Here is a 22,039-nt window from a genome sequence, read left to right as displayed (position 1 = left end):
TGCAGGAGGAGGAAGATGGAGGCGGAGCGGCGCTGTGGACTGAGGAGGAATAGCGATGTGGATGGATAAGCTTAGAAGGGGCACGCAGTGGGCGCTCGGTGGGGATTTGGCTATTGCTTCTTTTTTAATCATTTGTTGTTGTTAGATGCACAGACTGGAAGAAGCTACTGGAGCGTGCTAGAACCACCGATTAGAATATTTTGTGGTGCTCATCCGTTGGAATTATGTGCGACTGTTCATGGCGTTCCAAAAAATGGTTTATTCTGCTAACGTGTTCTCAGTGTCCTATATTGAACTCCTTTTGCTCCCTTGACCCTTCTCACATTGGTACACTGTGATTATTTGATTGTATCGAGCTGGCACACTTGCACTCTGATGGCAACCGTTCCAAGTTAGTAAGCCATATGCTTATATTCATGTGACTGTAATTTTGGAAATAAATTAAATATTGTACTTCCTCCGTCCCAAAATGTAAGACACTTTTTGACACTATCATAGTATAAAAAAACGCCTTACATTTGTTTCGTGACGGAGGGAGTAGTTCATAGGAAAGGAGCAGAAACATTGACTGAAATTCAATCTCTCTGAAATTTCGACTGTAAACAGCCCTGGTTACACTACATACACGACTATACAATTAGTTAGAAGACAATTCTTTTACTCACTTTGCACCTCACCTTTTTTAGGAAGATTATAATCTGTTCTTTCACAGACATCACAATTTTTTGTATCGACGATGTAAATTTATAGAGTGACCGAATTCCGAATTGAACATTTTTTTCCTAAATAGACGATTCTCGATCGTAAACTAAACTTTTCTTGCTACAAAAGATCCTAAAAAGGTGGAATTGAATGGAGCAAAAACAATAAGCTTCAGGCTAAGAACTCACCGGATTCCGGCGAAGGAGAAAGGAAGCAGGAAAAGGTTGAGAACCACATATAAGCTTTAGATTAACTCTCCCAAACCAGTGTCATGTTTTAGAAAAAATTCGATGTGGATGTTTATTGGCTAGAGGAGTGCGATATCTTTCTTTCTTGCAACGCAAGGTCATATTTGCTATATGTACCTAATAATAAAGGGATTAGTGTTTCTGTCTGTCCTTCTATCTTGAAACTACATGTAAAGTTGTCATAAATTACTCACCGTGCCACCCATAAGTGAGGAAGAAATGAATCATTTTTCCATCCACAAAGCGACCGTCGCCTTTGATTCAATTATGTTCAACCCGGCCACATAACATAAGGAGTCAAGCAGGCCATCGGATAGAGCATCTCCCTTCCACCTTGGAGACCCAGGTTTGATCCTCCCTTCCCACCCTTTTTCTCCTTTTTCATTCGATAAAAAAATTCAGGTGGGCGCCCAAACCTTAACCAATGTCTTCTTTACATGGGGTATTTTAAAAATGCCTATTGTATATGTTTCCTACCCCATAGATATGATAGTTTGATACTTCAATAAAAACTATTTTTGGAGCCATAGGGGGTGGTGATTCCTACAAGCTATTATATGCTGAAGGTTACAACAGGCACATAAGCATCCTCTATATTTAACAGTGCACCATAACCATACCCCATATGATGATGTACACTAAACTGTTGATTCGAGCTTTTGTAAACCAGTGCCTTGGTGTTGATTTCCATATTCTTTGAAATTTTGCCCATAAAGATTTTTTTTAAAGAATATCGATGTTGATGTAACCTTGAACATTTGGCATGCATGTCCTTACACTTCAAAAATCATACAACCTTCATATTTTTGTGCAACACCACTTATCATGTTGTTTGTGGTGTGGCACTGTGAAAGATTTCAAGTGATATTTTGATGTCATCGGGGTGTGGATGAGGGACAATTTCTTTTCTCCCGTTGCAACGCACGGGCATTTTTGCTAGTCTATACCTACTATTAAAGCAAGGTGATATTCTTGGTTTCGTCCCACGATTAGTTTTTTTCCGTTAATTTTTGCTGGACCGTACGTTCTATTTTGCTCACGTACGAGGTGGTACTAAACGCTCCTTGATCTAAATTTTTTGTCCGTTGCTGGGTGCCTGGGCCGGTTTTTTCCTATTTCTGAGACAGGCCCATCTATTGTGGCCAGTGGCCCAACAAATCACGTCCACCTTTCCTGATGAGCCAAGCGGAGACAAAAAATTAAGAGCAGCTATGAAGAATCGAACTCATGACCACCTGGTCGATACAGGACAAAGCTGCCAATTGACCTAGGCAACGTTATGTTCAAAGATGAAGGTCAATACTCTTAAATAGTCCCACATTGCCCCCTTGCATATAATTCATCCAATTTATATACTTCTTTGAGTTTTCCACATATCAAGAAGCTGTCCCGGAAAAAAGGAAATGAGGTGCCGCCTGAGGCGAGGTAGTAGCGGCCGCTCCAGCGGAAGGTGACCATTAACTGGCCAATCCCTAAGCTGCTAAGCACACATGATCGAGGATACAATTTGTACAAGAGCCTCCCATTGTCGAGGAGCAACAGGAGTGTCCCATGGCTGATGAGCCCATTGATTATTTTTTTAACTCTGATGAGCCCATTGATGATTTTTTTAACTCTGATGAGCCCATTGATGATTATGCTTCTTGCGTCGGGTTTGTTTGCACACTTGATGGTATTTGTTCGTCCATTTATGCAGAAAAGCTTCCAGATGTGCCATTGGCATGTTCTTTAGCCATTGAATTGGGTAAGCATTCGTGGTTGCATTTGTGACTCAAGCATGATTAAGGAGTTTATGAATGTTTTATTTTTCTGATCCATACACGCACTGATTGATTTTTTTTAACACAGTACAGACGCAAGCGCTCATACATATATGTTTACAACTATTAGCTTTTTTTAGGATGAATAAGAAAATAAATAGCACGAATATTTTATGAGCAGTTCAATGCATTGTGAAGGACGAATTTCACCGTTTAATCTACACTAACCAAAGCCTACAACATTATCGGTGAGAGATTTTTCCAATTGCTCGCATCCATCTACTCATCTAGATTCTGCCAACCTCCTAGACATCGCCAATCATTATATTATTGTTGTTGACCGCACGCACCATGATCCGTGCAGTTCACGGACATGAAACGGATGCCAGCCGATCCTAGGGCTGCCACACGCTATAGTTCTTCATCGAGAGTGTTCGTGAAGGATAAATATTATGATTTGGAATAATAAATGCTCTTGTTTATAGACATTGTGTTTGCTTTTAATCATGTGTTTAATTCATTACATTATCGCCTGGTTCATAGCAATCATGTTTCCTCCGTAGCGAAGCACGGGCATATGTGCTAGTAATAATAATAATAATAATAATAATAATAATAATAATAATAATAATAATAATAATATAATAATAATAATAATAATAATCTTTCCCTACTAATAAAGCACGGAGTGCTTCTGGTCGTCCGTCATTAAAAGTGCCCTTGAAGTTGTAAATAATTACCCACCATGCCATTGGTAAGTGGAAAAAACGGTTCGGTTTATCCTTTTCTAAAATCCGTGACCTACTCAACTTATTAAAGTGAAGCCCCTGTAATCAACAGCTTGCATGTGTGTGGCGCAGTGGTGTGAGGCTCGCCTGTTTACCTGGGAGACCCAGGTTCGAGTCCCCTTGCTCCCTTTTCCTCCTTTTATTTTTCTCTCCTATTAATGTTGGTAGGCGTAGGATATTACTACTCGCTCCAGCGTCACTTAGCAGATGGGCAGCACAATGTACCAGTTACTCTATTTTTTGGACATATTCATATATTTCAAAAAAAAATCATAACTTTCAAACCCTAACTCCAAATCTAACATGTTATGTATAGAAATCCCTTAAAAAGATGTGTAGATTTCAAATATGGTATTATATTAATCACTTTCAATGTCAAAAAAACTCATAACTTTCAAACCCTAACTTCAAATCTAGCATGTTATATATAGAAATCCCTTAAAAAGATGTGTAGATTTCAAATATGGTACTATATTAATCACTTTCAAATCCTAACGCCAAATCTAACATGTTATATATGGAAATCCCTTTAAAAAGATGTGTAGATTTCAAATATGCTATTATATTAATCATCATTCCTAAAATTCCATTTATGATGCAACCTTTATTAATATCTTCTTTATATGGGGTATTTTGAAAATCCTGGCTTAATGTTGATATTTCTGTAGTCTAATAAATTGGAAACATGTTGAATACATTTCACAAATAATACAACCTTATGAACTTACACCACTTATCATGTTGTTTCTCGTGGGGCATTGTGAAAGATTTGAAGGGATTCGCCGATGCTCTCAGGTGTGCGTATGAGGGATGATTTTTTTCCGTTGCAACACACTGGGAATAATGCCTTTCCATGGAATCTGAAGCATGCATGGTTAAAAAAGAAATTCCGAATCATACACCTGATTTCATGAAAATTATTGTGACCTCTTCAAATAGAAAATTCGTTTTAGTGTGGTATGTGCAAATCTGTTTATTATGTTTCCTTCTATATGAAAGAAAATTGAGTTGTACTTTAGACTTTATAGGTCTCCGTGCATGTAAGTTTAGAAGAAATTTGGTAACGAAAATCAGTAATGGGCATCTGGTAACTTACCAATTAAACCTTAATTTCTTATATATGTACATACATGTACGATCCTCATGATTTAGGCTCTCAATGATAAATCAAATGATGAAGGTAATGACTCATTATACTACAAATTAACTAGGAAGGTAATTTAGATATTTAAATTAATCAATTCTTTCAGGATTGAAGTGTAGCATCTCATACATGCATTTTAAGATCATTAGTAAAATATATATTACATGGCTGATGCAACAGAATGTTATCTTGGGTCATTGGGCTAGGGAGGTGTGTTTTGATTCTCCCGGTGCAATGCACGGGCATATTTACTAGTCTTTCCCTACTAATAAAGCGGCTATCGCTTCTGCCCGTCCGTCATTAAAAATGCCCTTGAAGTTGGCAATAATTACCCACCAATGCCACCCGTAAGTGCCAAAAACGATTCGTTTTTAATTTCTAATATCGCTCCAGGGTTCTGTTATTAAAGGTGGATACGATATAATAGCACCAATGCATGAGCAGCGCGATGGCTGAGGCAACGATGCTCCACACAGGAGACCAGGGTTCGATCCCTGGTTCTCACGCTTTTTCTCTTTCTTTTTACCAAGCGCAGTAATGGGCCAGCCCATGTGCGGGTCGTGGCGCCCCCTGTTTTCTATATCTTTTTTTATTTCTATTTTGTTTTTCCCCTAAAAATAAATTTCGGATTGATGGCGCCCCCTATTTTTTATTTCTTTTTACTTTTTTATTTCTGTTTTGGTTTTTTATCTCAAAATTAATTTCGGATTTCCAAAATATCAAATAATTGCGAGTTCTGAAAAAAAGTAGGAAAATGGTAAACTGTTTGTGAATTTAAAAAATATTCTAAAAATCAAAAAATGTTCATGACTTAAAAAATTGCTCACAAATTATAAACAAATCACGATTTCTAATGATTTCATGAAATAAAAAATGTTCATGATTTTTTTAAATGAGCCAATATTCAAAGCATATTCAGGAATTTAAAAATCATGTCCATCAGCTTTTAGAAAATGTTCACAAAAATTAAAACACATCCGTAAATAATGAACAAAACTAATTGTAGGTTCCATAAAGGTTTTATTAGGAGCTCTATATAGCTCGTTTTATGATTTTATTTAGTCCTTCGCGTTGGGTAAAAAAGGGTTTCCGTGTTTTGTACAACGCTGAACCCAACAAAATTGACATAACTTTCTAATGGTTTGTTTTTGTAAGCTATATTAAAATGACTAAATGTCTATTTTGCTTCCATACACAGTTATGCTTATTTTCATATCACAATAGTGGTTATGGTAAAGACCGCTACGCTAAGTCCAGACGAGACACTTTATTTATCAGTATAGCTCAGGCAGGGTCCGTCAATGCAGTTTGCTCAGCCACAAAATATTTTGTTGTGACGCCTTAAAAAATCAAGTCTTGATGAGCATCATATTGTTCTTTTTTGAAATTACATTTTAAAAGTGTCTTATCACATCATGACATGATTTGTATATACTTTGTGAATTTGATTCATACTTTTTTATATCTACCACACATGTATAACTTGATAGTTTTTTTTCCGTTGCAAGGCACGGGCATTTCCAAAAATGTTCGCTAAATCAAAAAAAGTTCGTCAAATTCAATAACTATTCCACCCAATTTATAAATATTTTCATCGATTATAGAATGTTTGCCAGTTCAGGAAAATTGCTTAAAAATGTTCACAATTTCTAAAAAATGTTTGTAAATAGCAAAAAATATTCATAAATTGAAAAAATGTTCTTGATTGTAGAAAATGTTCAGAAATTTGTAATAGTATGTTGTTTGCGATTTCAAATATGTGCATGAGTTTAACAAATTGTTCATAATTTCAAAATGTTCATGATTTCGAGAAATTGAGAGAGATATTGTATCTCGGTGATGCAACGAAATGTGATCATGACCATTTGAAATTATGAATTTTTTTCTCCCGTTGCAACGCACGGGCCCTTTTGCTAGTAATAATAATAATAATAATAATAATAATATAATAATAATAATAATAATATAATAATAATAATAATAATAATAATAATAAAGCACGCAGGGTTTCTGTCGTACGTCGTCGCTAATTTTGCAGAAAAGTCCCTATGGTTTTCGATATTCAACCCGCGGTCTTTTTAAAGTGAGAGAAAAACGTTTCTAGCCCAGATCTGGCCCGCCCAGGCCCGAGTGCCGCCGTCACCACCAGCGCCCGACCCCGAGCTCCTCCTCCCGTGCGCCTCCTCCCTGGCTTCCCTCGCGCGTCGTCCGGCGACCGGCGCCGCCGCCGCCGACCACCCAGGTCATGCCGCCGCTTCCATGCCTTCTCTCTCTCTAATCTTCTTGTCTCTCCTCTCCAGGAGCTCAGCGCCAGCGCCATGGATGTCCAGTCCTCGAGCTCTCCTCGGAGATTCGAACGCCGCCACGGGACCTCCACCAGCCAGATCCGGCGCCTACCTCCCGGATCCGCGCTCCCTCCACCTCCTCTACCCGATCCGGCGCCGTCGAACCCGCCAAGACCTCCACCATGGAGTTCCTATAGCTCGTCCCCTGCCTCCTCGTCCTGTGCTCGAGGGAGACGCCCCTCCAGCGCATCCAGGACAAGGCCCACCGCCAGCCGGTCGTTGTTGCACTCACCGGCGACCTCACCCTCCCCTCTGCACTGCCCTCCACCTCAACTGATGCTTCTCACCAACAGGGATATATTTAGCTGGTCATAGCTTGTGGATGTTCTCTGTTAATTTTTGCACACAAGGTGTTTGTGTGTTTGTCCAAGCCAATGTTCATGAGCTTTATCTTTGCTGTGAGTACTGCATCTTTCTGTCCATCTGATTGTTCCATGTTATACTATCTGTTGAAGAAAATAAATCTGTATTATTTACCTTGATTTTTCTGATTGTAGATAAATGACATGGCTGAGAAAGTCCCTTCAATGAAAGGAGGAGGAGTATAGTCTTGGCCATGGCTGGGAAGGAAGGAGAACATGTAAATTGAGGATTTTTCAGAGAGATTAGGACTGCTTGATTTATCAGAGAGAAAACCTTGATCAGGAGCTTCGTCGATGCAGGCCTTCATGCTGGACCGAGGAGGAGAAGAAGGGGGGCACGTCGAAGGTGCCGGTGGAGCGCGCCGTCGAGATTGTTGATGACAGCGACACGAGCGAGGCCGGGGAGGAGGTCATGGTTGATGCTTTACTGCCTGAATATGTTGACCGGGAACAAGAGGGTAAGATGGATGTGAGGGCGGAGGCGCATGCCATGGTGCAGGATGTTGTGGAAGCCTGATTATTTGAGGAAGTGACAGCCACTGGGAGCATGGATCGACAGACTAGACAGCAGACCAAGTCCATTGATCGGTTGATTCAACAACGAAGGAGGAGGCAGAAGGTTATAAAAACGAGCTTGGGGATTTACTGACCTGAATCTTAAACAAGGCCGCCCTGCTGATGGACTCAAGCTCCAGGTTTGCTCCTAGCACGTCTTAATTAATTACATTGGCTTGACAAAATGTCTAGCATGATGGATAATGAATTCATTCTGTGATGCCACATAGATATGCAAAGTCATAGTCCTGCATGTATGGACATCTACTGATGCATACAAGCCGATCGACGGGCACACACATTAGTAAGTTCTGCTACTAGCCTAATCAAGAGCCTTTTATACAACCCCGCAAAAAAAGCCTTTTATACAGCCTTGCAGATTAAAAATGAATTGAATTATGAGCATCTGACAACTACGATCAATTTCCTGGTTATACTTCCTGAAATAAAGGTGCCCGACCAAATGAAAGGATGGATGCTTTCCTTTATGTGAGATAATGTACATTATCTTACTTGATCTGCAATGTTTCTTTGGTAATTTTTTATGAAAGACACATGACACATAGTTTGCTGGATAGGTCTAAGATAAATATTTCAGTTATAGGAAGATATTTTTAAATGGGTAATACTATTACCGCCATCTGCTTGGCCTGTCGTGCTTTCGGTAGAGCTTTCATATTTCAACACAAAAAAACAACAATGCAAGTTGGGACCAGAATAGCACACACATCCTGAAAGGAAACATCAGTTGGGAGTGCTCAAGTATTCAGTTTCTTGGATGATGTATTATGTTCTTGCTTATCATGTACTCCCTCTGTAAACAAATATAAGACCTTTTATATAGATAACTAAAGTAGTGATCTAACAGGTCCTATATTTGTTAGAGGGAGTATGTTTCTAGATATCCGTCAACTCCAATGTTTCATTTATCTGCTCTCTGAATATGAACAAGATAGGCTTGCAAAGTAGCTTTTTATGTGAATAATGTGACAAACATTTATGTCTTATAACTGCAAACATTTTTTTGTTTAGTCCGTCACCGAGCAAATGTTTGGGAGTTGGAAATTATTTGGATACACATGATCTCAGCAAAGAAAGATTCACACATACTACAATCAAAGGACCTCCTTCACTCTCTGTGCAACTACAGAAATTATCCTTATGAGCAGCACCCTAGATTTAGTTGTGGGTTCTAACATATTAGAGATGTGGTTAGAATACCTACTGCTCTGAACAATTAAGTGGTTTGTATAAACCACCGATTCCCTCGTGCAGTGTACAATGTGATAAGGATCATCATAGGATCAAACTTAATACAGGATGTACACACTTAATTGTTTCTGAACTATACTACTTTTTATGTTCATTCTCCTGTCCTTTTAAATCTCTAATTTAGTTGCAAGTATTTTATTTGTTATCGTTTGGCTTCTTAAGAACAAATCTAGCAAGTTTGGCTTCTTCAGAACAAATCTAGCAAGCAACGACTCGACTGATGAAAGAGATGTTGACCATCTTTGCTGCAGTGAGGTACCTTCTTGATCATGTTACTAATCTGTATCTACATTATTCAGATGTGAAATTCATGCTTCTTAAAACATCTGCAACACATATGTGCACTCTGAAATGGTAAATATTTGCATTCTATAGTACTTCAAGTTTGTGTAGCATCCCCATATTTCCCGCGACCCAGTTCCTTGAACTGGCTAACCCTTATTGATGTCATATGTCATGAACTGACTCTCATGACCAAGTTCCTCAACACGTCCGCCCCTCACAGGCATGTTGTGCAGTGGCTCAATTCATCGCATTGTGATTGAACACATTTGGACACATTAGGATTAGGTGAACACTGAACACTGCCAACATCGGTGAGGGTGGTCAGGAAGAAAAGCCAAAACCACCAGACGAAGGGGCGCTGGTCTCTGGTTCTTGGCGAAGGCCACCGCAGCTCATCTCCAAGACCTCTGCTGTCGTGTGTCCCCCAAGTTCTTCACCGAATCTCCTCGCCCGCTGGCTGCTGCTCTTCTTCTCCCTCGAATACATCTCTGCTTCTGATCCTCTGCTGCCGCCCCTAACCTGCTGCTTTTGGTTTCTGATGCTGCCCTCGACTGCTGTACCTCTCCTTCTCCAACGAATTGTTGTTCCTAATCTTCTCTGAACCCAAACTGTTGCTGCTCCGCTTCCTCTCTGAACCTCAGTCTGCTGCTGCTTCTCTCATTCAGAGTAAACCAATAAGCAGGAATTTTGTGGACTTCTAGGTCGTTTTTCCTTTGGTAACAGTTATTGTTAGTTCTAAACAATTTTTCAGTGCCACGATTAGGCTTCCAAGGGTTCAGACAATGATGAAGAAGCCTTTTATATCACACACTATATAACATCATGGAATCACAACCTTATAACAACTAATTTAAGAGGCTATGTTCTGGTTTGCTGTATCTTCACCAGTTTGGGTTGGTCTGATAGCTAACCTAAACTGAATAGGGAATAAGGAGTACTTTAGTTGGTATTAAAAGTGGTATGTTTACTTTCAAGCTGAAAATCTTGCAAGTTTGGTCCTGGGATATTTAATGCTCCCTTTTCTTATTATCTTCCAATCATACTATACATATTTAGTTTTTTTACTTTCTCTTGACAAGTGAACTGAATTATTCATGGAGAATCTGGTTATGGCAAATTTTATTATGGAGATTCATCCGATGTAATAGAATAGCTTTATTTGCTAAAATCAATACATAACTATAGTGTTGTATGGTTACAACATGTAGAGTTTTGCAAGTGAGAGTTACAGGAAGTCACTATTGCAAGATGGCATTCAGTTAACACACGTACAATCGACTGATTACTGTATCTTTTTTTGCTAATTTAATTTGAAAAAGCTATTGCAAACAATTTTTTCTTCTGAAATCATATACTCTGTTTATTTCTAATGTGATTTTGTTACTGTTTGTATGGCATTTCTCTGTCTAAATTTTTTGTTACATAAATCAATCTGCATATATGTGTGCAGGCTGTGAATCGACAAACAGCCCAGAAAATATGGCATGCTACATACCCTGTGACAGTACATTATCAGAAATACTTATATTTTTCATAAACGCATCTCTCATCCATCATGACATAGATGTGATGCGTTGCAAGTGTTCTTTTTCGTTCTCTCGCGATGCGTCGAGTACATGATGGATGGTCTAATCGTTCAGTGTGTCATGTGTACTCAGTCACTTGTGTCATCTTCAGATTTTAGAAGTCAAAATTCTAGCTTTAGCTCTATATTTAAGAATTTTTCTACGGAAAATGCAAGAAAAATAAAGCGTCCTTCTGCTCTCATTCTGAGGAAGTTCTGAAAAATTGAGGCATTTGTATGAATTTCTATTCTTCATTATAAATTATCCTTTCAAGTTTAGAAAATAAAACATGATATACTCTGTATGTCTCTGTTCTACACTACCACTACCATTTTATTGCTGCAAAACGCCAATGAAAAAGTCATTACTATTTTCCACGTTTTTATACAATCAAGCTGAAAGAGCAATAAAATGATCTGTTTTTGTCATCGCCTCAGATCTTACCGAAAGGCAATGTGCTTATCATGTACATCTAGATAACAATAATGTGTTTGGGAATGATTCATTTGTCGACGGCCAGCATGTGGGGTGTGAGGGACGATACTTATATCACTTAGTGGCCAAGGGAATGACATCACAAAAGTTTATCTAAAATCCTAGGAGAAGATGGACACATGTTCCTATATTGCTTCTCTACAATTGCTTTCACCATTTGATCATCCATGTAATTTATAGCATCCATGCATAGCTTATCCTTATGCTGTTTGTATTCACTTATTCCTTTTGTTGACATAGCTAGGAGGCTACTATGAATGTCACATAGATTGTAATTTAACTTCCTTACAAATAATTAACGTTCAAACATTTCAGTGGAGGAATCTCAAGACTTAGGAATGGTGCCCCGACAATTGTGAGCGGCACAAAGGAAGGGCCGCCATCACCAAGGAAGTACGTTGACAATTGTGGACTCCAAAGAGGAACAAGCTCTATATTTAGTGCATTGAGTTGCTATTTTAAATTCTAAGAGGTGTTGAATTTTGTCGATTTCTAAGACATTGACTCGGAAGAATTATTATTTTGCTTGATGTAAACTCAGATTAATTTGTCATGTCATTTGAACCGAACAACCTTTTTGTGACATCACTTCATGATTTTTGTGGGATATATTTTTTACAGGTAGATTTTTGTGTGATATTCTGTCTCTTCCATGTACTAAGTGGACATATGTTGCCTGCTTATTTTTTTTTATCTATCAATTCGTTATATGTTGTCAAATTCCACCGAAGTGCATATGCCAGGATACACAACATATATTTAGATCCTCCACCATATGACTTAGAGGAGATCCAGGAAAAGATGGAACTCAAAATCATCTCTGGTTATAGTTAGAAAATGCTCATCGGCATCTAAACATTTTTCAGTGTATAATATAATTTAAGTCAATGTACCCAGAATGAAGCATGACCAGCTGCTACGGTAATTAGTATCAGTATGTTCGTCCAGCCATGGCTATTACGGGCGTGGCAACAAGCTCACACAACCATCAATCACTGGAGGAAGTTGGGTTTTACCAGCTGGAGCAACGAGGGTGCCATCGGCAGCTCCGAGTTGCAGCGGGAGCCACCGGTCCGCCGCGCCGTCAGCAGCAAGAGCCGCCCGGCCGAGCCGCCAAGCTGCTGCGGGAGCCGCCGCGCCGGGCCGCCCAGCTGTGGAGGGTACCGCCGCGCCACCACCAGCAGTGGGAGCCGTCACTGATGGGGGCCTAGGTCCGGTCGTCGTCCTTCCTCGGCTCGTCCAGTAACTTCTCTCTTCAGAACAAACGTGTTGTTTCAGTACACATTGTATATACTGTTTTCTTGTTTTATTTTCAATTATTTATTTGCGGGATACTGCTTTCTTATTTTGCTACTACCTAATAGAAGAAGTCATGTAGAGCATCTTCATCTATTTTCTTCACGTGTGATTTATTTTTATTTTTTATAATTGTTTATGAATGGTGGACAAAAACCCGCAACCTTCTTCCGCTGCCCGAGCTCCTGGAGGAGCCGGCTCAGGCTGTTCGCCGGCTCGGAGGGGAGGCCTGTGGGGGCGGAGGGGTCTGGTCCGCGGCCACAGCCACGACGAGCACGTGGACCCGGCGCCGCGTGACGGCGAGATGGAGGGGGAAGGGCGAGAAGGTGAGCGCCTGGAACGCCATCGCAGGTGGTGCATGGGGAATGCAATCGCTTGCCGTCGTCGCCTTCAACAATGCAACTCGGTTGGAGAATGGAGATTATTTGGAATCTGAGTAGGGAGAGGTACGAGACACGTTTTTCTCTCTCTCTTTCTGATTGTTGGCTACATACATAGGTATTTGAGACAAGACCAAATAAGCGGTGACTAGCATAGTAGGACGCAGCAAGAAGCAGCGACGACTCTGAGCTAGCTGCTAGCAATAAACACCCTCCACTCTTAATAGACCAAACCCCAAAAAACAGTGCAAAATAAAAAAGACATGAACTATAATATTCCGAAAAATGACCGTCACCATAAAAATAATTCCATCTTCAAAAATATTCCTGAAAATCTGAAAAAACACCTTCTCAAAATACAAAAATGATCATGTTTATTGAAAGAATATTCCATACACAACTACTGTTTCATAGGATGAAATGAAAATGAGGAGCTGAAATAGGTCATGATAAACATTGTTAAGGTACATAAAAATTTCATGGTCCGAAAAGGAATACTCAGTGTAACCTTATTTTTAAGGTTTGATCAGATTAAAAAAGTGTCGCATAATGGCACATAGAGCATGTTATATTTAATTTTTTGCCCGGTGCAACGCACGGGGATTTGTACTAGTAATAATAAAGCACGGATTGACTCCTTAGGTTCACCGTCGTGCCCTTTTTGCAAGTAAATCCTTGTGTTTTTAATAATTCAACCCGCACTCTCATCTGTAATGTGAAAAAAAAAATGATTCTACAGGCCTCTCTTTCCCGGTCTCCCCTACGAGAACGCGAGACGCCCCGACTCTAGGGTTCCGTCGGCAGCCGCACTCCATCCTTCCGATCCCGGCAACCCTTGCCACCCTCTCCCATCCCCAGTCACCATCGTAGTCCCTCGACACCGGTCAATATCCTTGACGAAGCCTCGCCTGCCGGCTCCTTGCAGCACGCCGCCCGCCGGTGGACACCCTAATTGTGCGCGAACCCGCCGGGGAGTCACCTCGTCACCTCCATGCCTTTCGCAGGATCTCCGCCACCGCCCCGTGCTGCTGTGCGCAAGGATACCGCCGCCTCTCCCTGGTACCTCCATCTCCACTTCCTCGGGGCACTGCTCGCCGGCTCATGACCTGCTATGGAGTTGACTTTTGCGCACACAAGCTCCCCTATTCTGGCTCTGCTGGCTCCCGTGGTTGAGCAGAGCGAGCAGATCGACAGAGGAAATACTCACCTGATTTTCCTGATTATGTTGGGCATGGAGATTGATCTGATATTTTTGGTTGTCCTTAGATTCAAGGATGACAGTGCCCACACCTTTTCCTGGTGTTTGGGCAAAGGCATGTATGTCCGATGTGCGAGCAAAGCGATGAAACAATGGTTGTTGTTTACGTATCTGGCGGCACTCGACGGTTACAGTTTTGGGAGCAGTAGTGTTGCTTGCTAGCATACTTTTTCTTACATATATGAACTGATGATGCTTTATTTGGTGTTGCTTCCCATGGCACTACATTATGGCTTTGTTGATGATGATTTCTGCTGATGTGCATAGTTGAGTTTTTTCTGCACTTTCGATTTAAGATAGGTGCAAGTAAAACAATGACTTCACATTGGCTAAATCGCTTACTGTTGTTTATGCTCGTGCAGCAGCAGAGGAATAGACTCGGCAAGTAAAGGAGCTACATCAATATAGTCGGTGGAATTAACAGGCAAAGTAAATCCTGAAGCTCCTGGTTGTACCAAGAGGTAATTCCCCATTTCCTGGTTGTGCATCCAGATAGCAACATGAATTTGGTTTTAGTAGTTTCTGCATTGTAGTGTCAGAAAAAAGCATGTGGCTTATTTTGGTAGCATTTGTGATGGATTGACTTTGTGTTGGAGGCTGAGGATTGTGTCTGCTCCTCTTACAACAGTCAGTTGTCATCGGTGGCCTACCAGCAACACTGGTAAAAGAACAAGGGTGGCCGGATACCGGAAACAGGGGATCTTTAATTGGCCAAGCCACCATCGCTCCATCGTCCCCGGAGATCGTTTGGTGACGTCCAGTGCATATCACATTCTGTAGTGGAGGCGCAGACTCCCCCGCCCCAGCTTTGGCGCTGCCATCTACCAATGCGCAGAACAAGCCTGACTGACACGGCCTACATCTTGATTGTAACTCTCATCTTCTATCTCTTGTTCATGTGGTCACATTGATTTTTCCTTTTGAGAAAGGGTTGAAAAAAATTCTTTGCTTCAGACAACTGAATGTCCAGTAATATTATCAACCTTCAGCGAGCAGCGCCTCCGAACTCCATCACCTCAAACGGCTTAGGATAGATTGATGTTTCATTCCACTTGCTTTCTGATCCAAGATTCAGCTGGTCCCGACCCAACATCTATCTTCACTTTCAGTTAACGAACTGTAGACTATAAAACTGAGGAAGACCCAAGGCTTTTGATAGGCAGGTGTTTTACTAAAAAAATTGATTCTAAAAGTATGCCCAGCAATATACAAGTTGTTTGCTAGCTAATGGATCATTTATACAAATCTTGAGAGGGGATTTGGATTGTGCCTTGATAGAGCTAGACAAACTGATAAAGATTATTTGGAAGGCTCTTTGCAAGCATAAAGTGAATTTGTAATAGTCAACTTGTTAATATAGGTTTGCAAGTACAGTGTATATATTTCTGAAAATATATCGCCGTTGTAGATTCTGATGAAAACTATATTCTCTGTCGGCCACAGATTTAGATATGTTAATATAGGCAAATGAAAGTCAAAATATTTTATCTTAGGGAAATATTCTGAAATCAGTGAAGTTATATAGTATCTACTGGACTGATTGTGACACTGCTCATATTGTTTGGTATTGTAAAGTGAATCTGCAATAGTCAATTGTTAATATAGGTTCACAAGTACAGTGTTTATGTTTCTGAAAATATATCACCATTGTAGAGTCCGATGAAAAATATATTCTCTGCCAACCACAAATTCAGATATATTAATATGAGCAAATAAAAGTCAAAATATTTTGTCTTAGGGAAATATTGTGAAATCAGTGAAGTTATATAGTATTTACTGGACTGATTGCGACACTGCTCATATTGGTATTGTACTTTACTATCTGGAATACTTCTTTTTAATCATGAGCCAAAGTGATGATGTGTTGGAGGCACTTGCCCGGTCCTTATCTTGTTCATGGTTCCTCTCTTGGCGAATGCACGAATTTTGCGAAGGAAACAAACATGAGCGACCAAGTGATCTTATTCGGACTTTTTTCTCCCCTCAACCGCTCTCCCATTTCTTCCATTCTTCTCACCCATCTCCTCTACTAACACCATATTGATCTCTCAACTCGCTTCCTGTTTTTCTTCCTCTTCATCGATTGTTGTATTCCAGACATGCATGACATAGAGCATCACGGCCAAACTATTACATATGATGGATATCATAATCATTTTGCCTGGCCCTATTTGTCATAAATTTTCCTTCAAAGGATCTGTTCTCCCATATTAGAAAGCTACAAATATTACTATCATAGGGATATGCATGATGATATTGCACATTTATAGCTTGTATATACAACAATCTGACCGTGGAAGGGATATTAATATGTCTAGAAACTGATTGACCTATTAATTATTAATATTGTGTCTTCATACTAATTTGACTGCATGATTTAGTTCCTGCAATATTGGTTCATGCTAACAACAGAACTGAAGGTATTAAAGTGGAACATGTGCCCATTACAATGATGTTAGTGTAGACAATTAACCATGGCCTTTTGCTGCTATCAGTTCTGTACCACGTGTTTGTTTGCTGTAATGTCTGGCGGAGAGATCATAAAGTATTTTTCTCTACCAATGTTCATATTTGGAAAGATACCATGCAAGGTAATAAAAAATAAACTATATCATATTTTAGCTTTCATGTATAAGAAATATATGCTATGGCTATATAAAACAATGAGAGGCTAGGCATTTGAAATGGCATTGAGCAGTGGCACCATCATGGAGCATGATGAGGTGTTGCAATGAAGCTACAAAGCGCATTGTTCCACCAGTGCGCTCCCAAATTCACATAGTGGATTCTAGATTACTGGAGCTATACAAGGCAGCCATGTGACAACAGAGTAAACTGGAGTGAAATAAAGTGATGGAGCCAAAGCAATAAGGGAGGGTAGTCATGTGGCGATGATACACAAGGTGAAAATTCTGCATAAAGACTAACAGAGAAATGGGAAAATCACAAGGATGTTTCAACACAAACATGTACACGTTACAAAATTGTTGTTTTTTGCACCGTAATTTTGGTTGAGTTTAGTTCTGGAGAATGAGTATGTTCATTTGGTAGTTACTCCCTCTATTCCTGAATGTACTGTGCATAGAATTTCCTAGGAGTCAAACATTGTTTAGTTTGACCAAGTTTAGTGAGAAAAGCATCAACCAAAATAATACCGAACAAATATAATGTAAATATATGCTTAATGATGCATCTAATGATATTTACTTAATACTGTAGATGTAGATAGTTGTCATCTATAAATGTAGTCAAAGTAGGGAGAGTTTGACTTTTGAACTTTCCTATGCGCACTACATTTAGGAATAGAGGGAGTAGCTTATAGCAGTATGTAGAATATGAAAGGATTTGCTAGAAATTGGGATAAACATTATGCGTGTGAACTATTTTTTTGTTTGAGCTCACTAGGTATGTGCCCGTGCGTTGCTACGGGAGCCAAATCTTGTAATTATGGTGATTGCGGTTTTTTCAGGGAAGGTGTGACACCTAGGGCATATAATTATGATGATTGTATTTTTTTAAAGGGAAGGTGTGGCGCCCATTGGGTCATGTAATTATGATTGAATCAAATCGTCACTTGCCAACCGGGGAAAAAAGACGAGGTGGATGGAGGAAGCTCATGAAGACAGACTAGTGAATGTTCATGCTTGAGAATTCTTGGATTTCTCTGCCATATAGATATGGCCGGACCATCAATAATGAATTTATTTAGAATTTGAAAAAAATCCCCCATTGCAACGCATGGCATTTTTCCTAGTCCTAGTCCTAGTATATTACCAAAAAGTGATAGATGTAAAATTTACATCACCAGAAAAGACCTGACTACAACATATGAGGTAAAAAATTATTGACTCAGAACTTACCTGTCAAAACTAAAATACCGCGGAATCTGAATGTTACTGTCGAAACTGAATGCAATGGTAGCAGAGAGGCATTTCACATATAGTTTAGGCCGCTCGAGCACTAATAGTAGAGAAACAGCAGGCAATCGACGGGGAACACAGTAACAGATAGCAGCCGGAGCAGCAGCGCCTAGAGGAGCAGCGCGAACTAGAGCCAGAGCAGCAACTCATGTAGCTGCAGCAGCACATGTACCAACATCAGCAACACAAGTGAGATCAAGAGCAAGAGCAGTAGCACGAGCGAGGGGGAGAGCAGGGCAACAGCACGAGCGAGCGAGCGGGAGCCGGAGCAGCAGCAACAACAGCGTGAGCTAGTGAGAGAGCCAAAGCAGCAGCACCAGATCTGGCTGGTATGGACGTCTTTGCCTAAGGGGCCTCACACTGGGGGAGAGCCGCCATGGAGATGTCGCCCACGGTGCCGGCTTCGAGGTAGCCGCGCCATGGGGGTGCGGTATGGAGCACTGTCGGCGCCGGGAGGTCGAGTTAAGGAGAAGGTGTGGTGCGATGAGTGTACAACCTCTTTGGTGGCGCCGAGTAGGCCTCGACTTCGTCCAAGGAGTCGGTAAGGATGCTGCGGTTTTGGTGGAGCAGGTTAAGGCAGCATTGTGGGGATGGATCAGCCGCGATAGACGAGGCGATAGTTGGAGCGGCTCCTTGGAGGTGGATGTCGGTGTCAAAACCGACAGATCTCGGGTATGGGGGCCCAAGCTATGCGTCTAAGGATCAATGGTAACAGGAGGCTAGGGGACATGATGTTTACCCAGGTTCGGGCCCTCTTAATGGAGGTAAAACCCTACTCATGCTTGATTATGATTGTCGAGTATGAAGATTACAAGAGTTGATCTACCTCGAGATTGTAATGACTAACCCTAGATGTCTAGCCTATGAGGATTCCAATGATGGTCAAAGTTGCCCTCTATGGACTAACCCCTCTAGTTTATATACACACCGGAGGGGGCCTATGGATTGTACAAAGCCAGTTTATCAGGGAAGGAAACCTCCGGACTCCATTCTTGCCGTCCACGTGTTGAGAAGTTCCATCCGGACACGGTAGATGATCTTCGACTTGATCCTGTACAACCCATACAACCAGGCCCATACTCCTAGTCCGGACATATGAGGACCCCTGAATCCAGGACTCCCTCAGTAGCCCCCGAACTTGCCTTCAATGTTGATGTAGTATGCGAACGCAAGTCTTCGACTTTGCAAGGCAGGTTCTCCGTTATACTCCGGATTGAATATAGTCCGGCATCGGCTTCCGCGTCCAGTCTTTATGATTACTCCCTACCATCGCCTTGATTTCCACGCGTCCGAGTGAATGGGAATGGTCCGTTATCCTTGTATTTTAATATTCCTGGCAGGCACAAACTGCACCTATAAAGCGAGGCGAGATCTTTAAACCATCATCTCGCATCACACCAAAATTAATAGAGCAAGCCACAAAAAACAGACCATGGCGAGCGCCCCTGGTTCCTCCTCGCGTCCTCATGGCCCTGAAGAGGGGGACGGGCAGAGTTGCTCCATATCTCACCTCCAGCTCAGTCGACTCCAAACGCAAGGATATCTCCCTCCCCCAGATCTAGTCTCCGTTCGGGCAGGATTAACCACTATAGGTGCTGATGCATTGGCGAAGAATTTCCCCAATCCCAGTCAAGGGGAGAGGGTGTGCTTTACCTCATTCCTTTTGAGGGGCGTGGGATTCCCAATCCACCCCTTCCTTAGGGGCCTACTGGAACACTACGGGATCCAGCTGCACAACCTCACACCAGGTTCTATTTTACATATCTCCGGTTTTGTTGCTCTTTGCGAATTGTTCTTGGGTTGCGAGGCTCATTTTGAAATATGGAAAAAGTTCTTCTGCCTCGTCCCCCAACATCAGGGAGGCAGGTCCATTTTTGAAGTGGGCGGCATCGAAGTATGGCGTATAGCCGGATCCAGCTACCCCGCCAGGACTTCGAAGAAAGGATATGCCGAATGGTCTTCGGAATGGTTCTATATCTATGACGTACCCCTTCCAGACCCTGTTCGGCGAGGACCGCCGGATTTTCCAGCGCCCCTTGAAGAAGCTATACAACTGGCGTCCCAAATCCTCCTCCCAAGAAGACAATGTGGAGGTGATGAGCTTGGTAAACAAGATCAATATATTGACCCATTCTGGACTCTCCATAGTGGAAGTTGTGGCTATCACGATACAGAGATGCATCCAGCCACTTCAATCCTGAGTAACTCCCCTATGGAACTACAACAGGGAGGACGACGCATCCCGCTACAGGCGAAAGGGTCTGGATGGTTAAGCAGCATTAGCAGTAGCTCTGGCCGACCTCTACAAAGGAGAAGAAGAAGACTTCCTTCATGTAAATTGCCGAGAAGCCTACTCCATGTACACTCCTATTGAATGGGTAAGTTTTCTAACTGCTCAATGCTTTTTTATCCATAGACATGCATTGACCGGATACCCTGGCTATTTATTTTTTGAATAGCCATGGAGGCAAATTATCGAGAACATTAACTACCCCTCCCCCCAGCCAGAGGATCATGATCGCAATGAAGATCCCAGATTCCATGAGGATCCAAACATATTCATAGAGTTCGAAGATGGAGTCTTCTATCAGGCGAGTCTTGACGGTCGACGGTGGCCATTATGGCTAACTACCCCGACCTCTATCCCTTCGTGAAGGTAAGTGTTTGAAAACTGTATTCTCAAAGAAGAGGGATATTTCCACCTGTCTCTTTATCCTCCACTTTGGACCATGTTTCGTAGGATCGGCGCTCAGCGAGCCGCGCCCAAGGAAGGGTGACCAAGAAAAGGTCAGCATCTTCGCGGAGGGGTTGTGCAAAACGAAAGGAGGTCAGCACCACCACTGAACCTGCTCCACCATCGAAAGGTATATACTTCTTTTTTAATATTGATCATGAAGCTGGACCATCATTCGAATCCTCCCTCTATCATCGCAGGAGGGGTATACGGCGAACCATGGGTAAGGTCCCAGCCAGCTGAGCTACGGCTAACCCGGCACCAGAGATACAAATCGGTACGGGGGCGCATGCTGATGCGGCACAAACTCGCTTGTCTCACGGAGAGCCGAATGAGATGTCCGTGACCAACTCTGAAGTCGAGAGTGCGATGAACCATCGTCACTTAAAAGAAGCCTTACACGCCCCTGCCTTAATGGAGCCGGAGTTTAATGCCCTAACCATTGTAGGTGCATATATCCGATTTCTGCGGGACGGAATCACTGGGTCGCTCGCCTGTTCTCAAAGGATACACATGTAAAAAAATCCAGGAACTTAATGGATAGATAGTAGCATTAGCCCCCGAGACTTAAAGCGGGTGAACAAAACCGATTTAAGGATCGTTTGATGACCACAGGTTCTCAAGGAGAAGAACAACACACTGCCCCAGGAGCTTGAAGAAATAAAGAGTGCCCCAATGTATTACCACAACGATAAGAAACTGGAACGAGAAGTGAAGAAACATGCCGAGGAGATAAAGAGCTTGAAGGCTCAACTCTTAGAGGCCCAGCAAGAAAACCAGAAGCTTAAGGGCAGTATATTCGGTATGTCTTGTGAACTATCCGGATTATTGATAGGGTCATTGTCGGTGTTCTGGGAACGGGGGTCCCTAGACTTGCCTGCCTACGGCCTGCAGCGTGGCTCAAGTGGGGGCCAAGTGCGGCCCAGCTTC

At 41.7% G+C, this 22,039-nt stretch overlaps 2 long non-coding RNA genes across 6 annotated transcripts; both read left to right on the top strand.

The window, feature by feature from the left end:
- The first annotated feature begins 6,763 nt into the window (after positions 1-6,763).
- Positions 6,764-12,110, top strand: LOC119330658. Of its 4 annotated transcripts, none has more exons than XR_005160203.1 (6): positions 6,764-7,385; positions 7,485-7,567; positions 7,650-8,044; positions 8,135-8,208; positions 9,339-9,431; positions 11,837-12,110. It is a non-coding gene; the product is annotated as an uncharacterized LOC119330658 (long non-coding RNA). The 4 variants fall into 4 exon arrangements; XR_005160206.1 differs by having other exon boundaries at positions 8,937-9,431; XR_005160196.1 differs by having other exon boundaries at positions 6,767-6,816; positions 6,943-7,385; positions 8,135-9,431.
- Positions 12,111-13,932: 1,822 nt separating this feature from the next.
- On the top strand, positions 13,933-15,461 carry LOC119330648. 2 transcript variants are annotated; one of them, XR_005160191.1, is made up of 3 exons: positions 13,933-14,721; positions 14,818-14,916; positions 15,084-15,461. It is a non-coding gene; the product is annotated as an uncharacterized LOC119330648 (long non-coding RNA). The 2 variants fall into 2 exon arrangements; XR_005160189.1 differs by having other exon boundaries at positions 13,933-14,916.
- Positions 15,462-22,039: the final 6,578 nt, after the last annotated feature.

The sequence above is a fragment of the Triticum dicoccoides genome, chromosome 1B, assembly GCF_002162155.2.
Source record: "Triticum dicoccoides isolate Atlit2015 ecotype Zavitan chromosome 1B, WEW_v2.0, whole genome shotgun sequence".
Taxonomy (NCBI): domain Eukaryota; kingdom Viridiplantae; phylum Streptophyta; class Magnoliopsida; order Poales; family Poaceae; genus Triticum; species Triticum dicoccoides.
This window is presented reverse-complemented; position numbering and strand designations above follow the sequence as displayed.